General features: G+C 37.4%; 1 pseudogene; it reads left to right on the top strand.

Moving 5' to 3' along the window:
* Nucleotides 1–552: 552 nt before the first annotated feature.
* Nucleotides 553–7,181, top strand: LOC129395699 (centriole and centriolar satellite protein OFD1-like; annotated as a pseudogene).
* The last annotated feature ends 342 nt before the right edge of the window (nucleotides 7,182–7,523 follow it).

Here is a 7,523-nt window from a genome sequence, read left to right as displayed (position 1 = left end):
AAGGCAGGAAAGAAGGAAGAAAGAAAGAAAAGAAAAGAAACTGTGGTAGCAGTTCTCATAGTTCTCACACTGTGACACCATCTTTTAATTTTTATGTAGTGAGATTGATAAATATTTCTCCTTATTGCTTCCAGGTTTCACATCATGCATGGGAAGGACTTTTTTCAGATTTACTCTTAAAAGCTATAACCAGACAAAGAGGCTCATTCCTGTGATTCCAGCACCTTGGGAGGCCCAGGTAGGAGGATCACCTGAGGCCATGAGTTTGAGATCAGCTTGGGCAGGCAGCATAGGAAGACCCTGTCTACACAAATACTAATACTAATACTAATACTAATACTAATACTAATAATAAATAAATAAATTAGCTCAGCGTGGTAGATGGTGGTAAATGCCTGAGCATTTTCAACATATAGAAAAGTTGAAACAATTGTAGTCAACATTTACATACCTACTACCTAGATTTCACAATTACATTTGTATTATACATACTTCATCATTTTTGTCTGTCCATCTATTCATTTATCTTGCTTTTTTTTTTTTTTTTTTCAAAGTAAATTGCAGACACTCATATTTTCCCCTAACTATACTCTACTTTTGAGCTAGAAGTCTGGCCTCTTACACACCTGACCATGCTTCTGTGTCCTAATTTGACCTGTTACTTTTTAATAGCTGACAACCTTCAGCTTATTGGTGATCAATTGGCAGATGCTTATCCTAAGCATATAAAGTTTGAGTCTTTAGAAATAAAGCTAAATGAAGATAAGAGAGAAATAGAAAAGCAACTTCTGGCAGAAATGTGTCAAAAGGTAATCTTTATCTTGTTACAGTTAATAAGGCATGTTTTTGTTTGCCATCTAAAGATTTAATCTTAGATATACTAAAAAATACCTGGAATTTTTAATAAAAAATAGGGTACTTCACTGTTTTGCATATCAATTTTTTTCTGATGAGATTTGTTTATTCCTTTTGATTCAGTCCTACAAATACAGCAAATGGTATAAAATGATAGATTAAATAAATATAACACATTTGGACAGAACATTAATGTGGAGACTAGCTGTGGAGGGAGAATCTGTTACTGCACTTATATTATAATGATTGGAACTTTTATATTTGTAATCAATTCACAATTGAAGTTTTTTATAAAAGTTATAATAGAGTGTGAGAAGGAATTAGCTATGTTCTGAAATGATTTTGAGAAAGCTTGTCAAGCAGAATCTGAAAACTTTATTCTTTGGAAAAAGAGTATCCTTGAGAGACATCAAAAGCACCAAGAGGTGGTATTTACACATATTTTACTGGGTAGCTATTTCCTACAGCTATTACTGGATTGACTCAAGGAATGAGATGTTACAATTGATGGAACAAGGTCCCAGAAGAGCAGTAGGGACTGTGGCCAAGATTGAAAATAAAAGAATGATGGGCCTTGAAAAGGATGCAGATTTGCATCCTTTGAGTCTTCTGGAAATGCAAGATTTGCAGAGGTGATCAGCCAAGTTGGAATTATGAGAAACGCACTCTAAAAAACTTCATCTTCTCAGGCCAATTAAGGAGACAGATGAAAGGTTTCAGGAGCAGCTTGGAGGTGCAGAGTAGCTCATGTGGGTAATGTATGAACAGCTCTTTAAAGCAGAGCAGACTGATTACCTGTACTGAAGGCCCAGCTGTGTTTGGAGTAACCCTGGAAGTGAGAGAGACAAAACCACATGTTTGTAGGCAAGTTTTCTGTTCTACCTCTGGGGAGGAATTTTAAGGGTCTCTCTTGCTGTCCCTTTCAGTGAGGGTGGAAAGATGGAGATGCTTGGGAAGTGGAGATTTGCAGAACATAATTCAATGTCCTTGAGAAAGGCAGCCTATCTCATGAAGATTCCCTGGATCTCCTGTGTAGTGATGGTAAGCAGAGGAGAGGGCAGGTGGCTGGTAACCTAGGGGGAAAGGGAGGGTTGAGTGGTAGTTTCAGTGATAAAGAACTAGATCTGGAGAGACTGGCAAGTGGAAGAATAAAGATGGTCCAGGAGTGTAGAATTGCAGAATGAGGTTTCAGGTAGAGAGTGGAAGTCAAAGGTACTGTGCTGCCATTGGATGGAGCCATGGAAATGAGCAAGAGTAAAGATCCCTGGAGTGAAGGAGTCACCAGGGCCCCAAGGGTCATCCATGTGGCCATTTGATCTCATCACCAGGAAAGTAACTTGAAAGGAGATGAAGGGGATGAGGAGTGACAGGGAGTTTGTGTTGGCAAGTTGGGTTGGATCTACTCCTTTAAGAAATTGTATTCCTTTTCCATGTGTATGTCTTAGACCACACAGGATTCACAGCAGTATTTCAAACATACATCTAAAACTGCTGCTGCCAGATGTTAAAAGTAGGAAGTCTTCCCCCTAGTGCCCACTCTTGCTTGGAGCTTCTCAATGAGACATAGTTGTTTAATGCTAAGGGCACTCACTCTAAAATTTTCCACAGCATTTCTGGAAATGCAGCTTGCTTCAGTTATAAAATTGAATGTGGATGCACAGATCTTAGAGATGATTAGATTGTGTTTAGACTAATAACTTCATCTTCAAGATAGGTGACTGACTAAGTTTCTGTTTATGCAACCGTGAATATCTGAAGACTTTGAGGAAGATTGTCATTCTCATAAAAACCACCATGCCTGTATTTCCCCACCTGGAATATCAATCCTGTCTCTGTCTGATAAAACCATAGTGTCATTCAAGGCCCAGCTTTGGTGTCACTCCTGAGATGCCTTCCCTGACTCCCACTGAGCAACTCATTTAGGCCTTATTCCTGTCTGCAGTCTTTATTTACCTCAGTTGTAAAATTATCCTATCTTAGCGTGATTGTTTCTCCCTGACTATACTGTGAGGTCTTCAGAGATGAGGACTACATCGGTCTACATTTTTATATCAAGTTCCTAGTATGCTGCTTGATATATGATAGAGAGTAAATTCTTACTCTGTGAAGACATAAGTGTAATGTTGGCTCATTCATTTATAAGTTCATGTGAGCTTACTAACTCTGAATCACAATGACTCATGAACATTTAAATGACTCAGAAACATTCAGGCAGCACCACCACTAAAATCCATGGGGATTTTATTCCTTTGGAGTTTTATTTCTGAATGTACATTTTGTTTATTTATTTTCCTGAAGAACTTCCCAAATTTTAGTTAAGGGGGCTAGGTCTGGTGGCTCGTGCTTATAGTTTTAGCACTTTGAGAGGCTGAGATGGGGATCTCATTTGAGCTCAGAGGTTCAACACCAGTCTGGGCAGCATGGCGCCACCCCATCTCTACAGAAAAATTAGGGGAACTTGGTGATGTGTGTTTGTAGTCTCAGCTACTCAGAAGACTGAGGTAGGATGATGACTTGAGTCTGGGAGGCAGAGGTTGCATTTATCCAAAATCACAACACTGCACTCAAGCCTGAGCAACAGAGCAGAACCGAGTCTCAAAACAAAAATTACCTAAAATTACCTAAGGGACTGAGATATGTTAATTAAGTAGCATAAATTACACGGGGATGTTAACAATATATGGAAATGTACTTTAACAGAAATTGGGAGAGTAAATGTAAATACATGTGCCGCTGGAATAGCTAGTTGAGGAATACATTGAATTGGATTTTTTTTTTGAGATGCAGTTTTAATCTTTTGCCCAGGCTGGAGTGCAATGGTACTACCTCAACTCACTGAAACCTCTGCCTCCCAGGTTGAAGTGATTCTCCTACCTCAGCTTTCCAGTTAGCTGGGATTAAAGGTGCCGACCACCTTACCCAGTTAATTTTTGTAATTTTTGTAGAGATGTGGTTTCACCATATAGGGAAAGGCTGGTCTCAAGCTTTTGACCTCAGGTGATCAGCCTGTTTTGGCCTCACAAAGGGCTAGGATTACAGCAGTGAATCACCATGTCCAGCTGAGTAGGAATCACTTGAAGGGGAAATTGTATTTTTAATTTCTGTACTTTGTTTTTTGGAATTTAGTTAGAAGTATATTTATTTCAATTTGTTCTGCTTCCATTAACTTTCTTGCTAAAACTTAATACCTTTTTTGTTTGTTTGTTTGTTTGTTTGTTTTTTTGAGAAATAGTCTTGCTCTGTCACCCAGGCTGGAGTACAGTGGTGTAATCTCGGCTCATTGCAAATTCTGCCTGTCAATTTCAAGCAATTTCCTGCCTCAACCTCCTGAGTAGCTGGAATTACAGGTGCCTGCCACTACGCCCAGGTAACTTTTGTATTTGCAGTAGAGATGGGGTTTTACCACCCTGGCCGGTGTGATCTTCATCTCCTGACCTTGTGACCTATCTGCCTCTGCCTCAGTCTCCCAAAATGCTGGGATTACAAGCATGAGCCACAACAATCGGCCAGGATTACAAGCATGAGCCACAACAATCGGCCAAAATTAATGCTTTTTTACAGATTGAAACAAGAAAATTTATGCTCAAAGCCTTGTTTTACTAAGAGATATAGATTTGTTAAGAGGAAAAAAGGCAAAGCTGAAGCAGAGAGTTGAAGCTTTTGAATTATGCATATGCACGTTTATCTTGAATCTTCGGAATGATGAGATTAAAAAGAATTACTAAATATATGTCTAAATATTGTAATGTTTACTGACAAGTAGAATTCTTTTTTATAAAGGTGATCTCACCCAGCATTAGAAGTTGCACATTAACAGAAACAAATATTAGGTCTGTGCTTTTGAAATATTAAACGTTAACATGAAATGCTATCACTAGGCTACAGTAACACCAAATAGAAAATTTGGAGAAGCTGTATGGCACTTGAACAGATCATACATTTTAAAGTTAACTTCAGACCTTCAGTTCTGATATTTTTGTGTGTTTATGTATTGTAACCGAATTCCAAATATCCAGGCCTGAAGCTTTTACCTGCTCTGTGCTCAAAAAAGGAAGTATTGTGGTTTGACTTGTACTGGATGAAACTATTTCTCAATGCTATTCACTTTTTCTGTGTGCTCAGAAATGTTTCATCCTTCATATATTACCTGGGTTTGACAGAAAGCTCACCTGTATATAGTTTGCACAGGAAGTTTTCCTTTCCATTGGGAATATTCTGTTAATTGACACCCATAGATATTTTAGGGCTTTTAGCTCATTAAAGAATTTGTCCCCATCTTATTTAACGTTGTTTTCTCACTTCTATAGGTTTGATTTTTTATTTCAGCCCACTGTGTATCTTACTCTCTTTTTGGCAGTAATGAAAAGGTAAATTAAACGAGAGAGAGAGAGAGACGAAAAAAAGAGAAACATTTGGGCAAGGAGTGTGTGTCACTTTTTTTAACCTCCATTTTCTCTACTCCTTTTCCCTTCTCTCAGCATATATACACAATCAATGTAGTTTACCTCTCCATGGTGTTCCAGATTACCAGAAGAGGGAGCTAATACCTGGAGCTTTTAACTGCTCTTAGACTAGTTAGTGTTTTGCAGTACTTCTCAGGATGGCTGGATCTCATCTCCTGTGAATCCACCTCCCTGGCTGGGGAGTTGGTGTAATGGGTGATTTGAAGTCTCACTATGAAGATCATTCTATTCTTAAGTATTTGGAAGCCCTGAATGACCCATCTATCTGTTGCCCTCTCTTTTGGTACTTGATCAATATTCAATCAATCGTTTTTTTGGTTTGTTTCATAGGGATTTTTTGTTGGTGTTTTTTGGTTTTAAGAGACAGGGTCTTGCTATGTTGTCCAGGCTGGTCATGTAGCAGTTTTAGTCTGTTGAACTAAAAAGGTGTCACGTGATGTTTTTCCTAAATTTGTTAACTCAGCTATTATAGTTTATTTACTTTATGTTTTTTGCTAATTTCAGAACCCAGGAACTCCAGGAAGAAAAACATAAAAGCATGACTGAGGACTTAGGAGATGGGAGCAGAATACAAAGTGTCTTGAGGAAACCTATGACTGAAACCTAAAAAACGTACTTCTAAAGTAATTGTTTGGCACATTTGAAGAAGTAATATGTTTAAATTACATTTGTAGAAATATAACAAAAGCTGAGGAAGTAGTCTATGATTAATCTTTTATGCAAACTTTAGTGTTAAAAATACATGTTTATCAACAGCCAATATATTCTTGCATTTGAGTTAGGGTAGCTTTTAAAAGATAAGGTGTAGAAAAGCACATCCTCTGTTCTTCTTACTCATGGCTTCTTGAATATTTATCAAGGGCTGTGATTTGCTTTAAATTTCAGGGCATGTTGCGACTTGCTCAGGTTGCATAATTAATAAGCTGTAGTTTGAATTATAATAACTTTTAGTTTCCTTTTTCTCTACCACACTCATACTGCCACAAAGATGGGGATATCTAACAATGTATAAATTATACTTAGTGGTCAGATTGTTTGTCAGTGAACGTGTGTCTTGTATTCCTTCATGATTCTGCAAAGTCATGATCACAAGAAAAGAGCTAAAATTAACTATGTGGGGCAAAGATTGATATAGGGAAAGCAAAATATGGACAACTGTCGTTAATTTGGCTTTGCTTTACTCTCACCTTGTGTATAAGTGAGTAATACGTCAGTTGTAAGACATTATGCCCATGTGGTAACTTTTCAGTGGGTTCGAAAGCATCTCACACATACAAAATCCTCAGTTAATATTTGCTGTTAATGTGTCCGGAAGAAATGACTCAACTCACGTGCTCTGGGCATTTATTTATTTAGCCTGTTTTTAATTGCCTTCCTCATAATTTATCATCAATATTCCATTACACAGAACTTGCAAAGGTTTCTTGAGGTTATTCTATAAACAAATTCTATTTTTAAAATATAGAGCAGTTATTTATAGATTCTGAATTCCCAATATATTCTCAATATATTTTCATAAATCTATAGTTGTCGAGAAGTTGGCAGAAGCTTATTGCCTCTGGTACATATTACTTCTAACCACGAGAAACTTTATTTTTCGTGATGAAAATGAAGTATTTTATCCAATTTTTTGGTCAGTTTCTATATTAAAATAGCTGACATGAAGTTTCTGTAATTTTTTTAATAATACATTTACTAGTAGTTTTTAGTAATTTTTAGTTTTACATTTAGTAATTTTTAGTAATACAGTTATTAAAGTATGTTAATTTTATATAGCTATGGAGCTAGTGAACTGTTTGGTACCATTGTGACAGCTTCCATGGCCTGCATGGTGTATTTCTGGCTTTGGGAGTTCTCATATGACTTTGGCAAGCTTGGAGTTTGAGGACTGTTCACAACGGGAATGTTTCTTCATCCTTTTGGAATCAAAAGTCAACTTGTAAAAGCTGAGAAACAAAAGTAAAAATGTGAAAATGTGCCTTTGGATATTGCTAATTCAGATGTAATGCTTTTAGCACCTGGTTCCCCGGACTGGGCTTTGTCCCTGGGCCCAAAATCCTTACATTTGTTTGGGCTGTGCAGATAGTACAGGTGGGTTGAAAGTGACTGTCTAATTATCATTTGGGATTGAGTCTGTTGTGTGCTGTGTAAATTTAACTGTCTTCCCTGTTCTTTGGGCCAGTTGAGACCAACTGGAAAGGAATG

This window comes from Pan paniscus, chromosome Y (assembly GCF_029289425.2).
Source record: "Pan paniscus chromosome Y, NHGRI_mPanPan1-v2.0_pri, whole genome shotgun sequence".
Lineage (NCBI taxonomy): Eukaryota > Metazoa > Chordata > Mammalia > Primates > Hominidae > Pan > Pan paniscus.
Note: the sequence above shows the minus strand (reverse complement) of the source record. Positions and strands in the feature narration are given on the sequence as shown.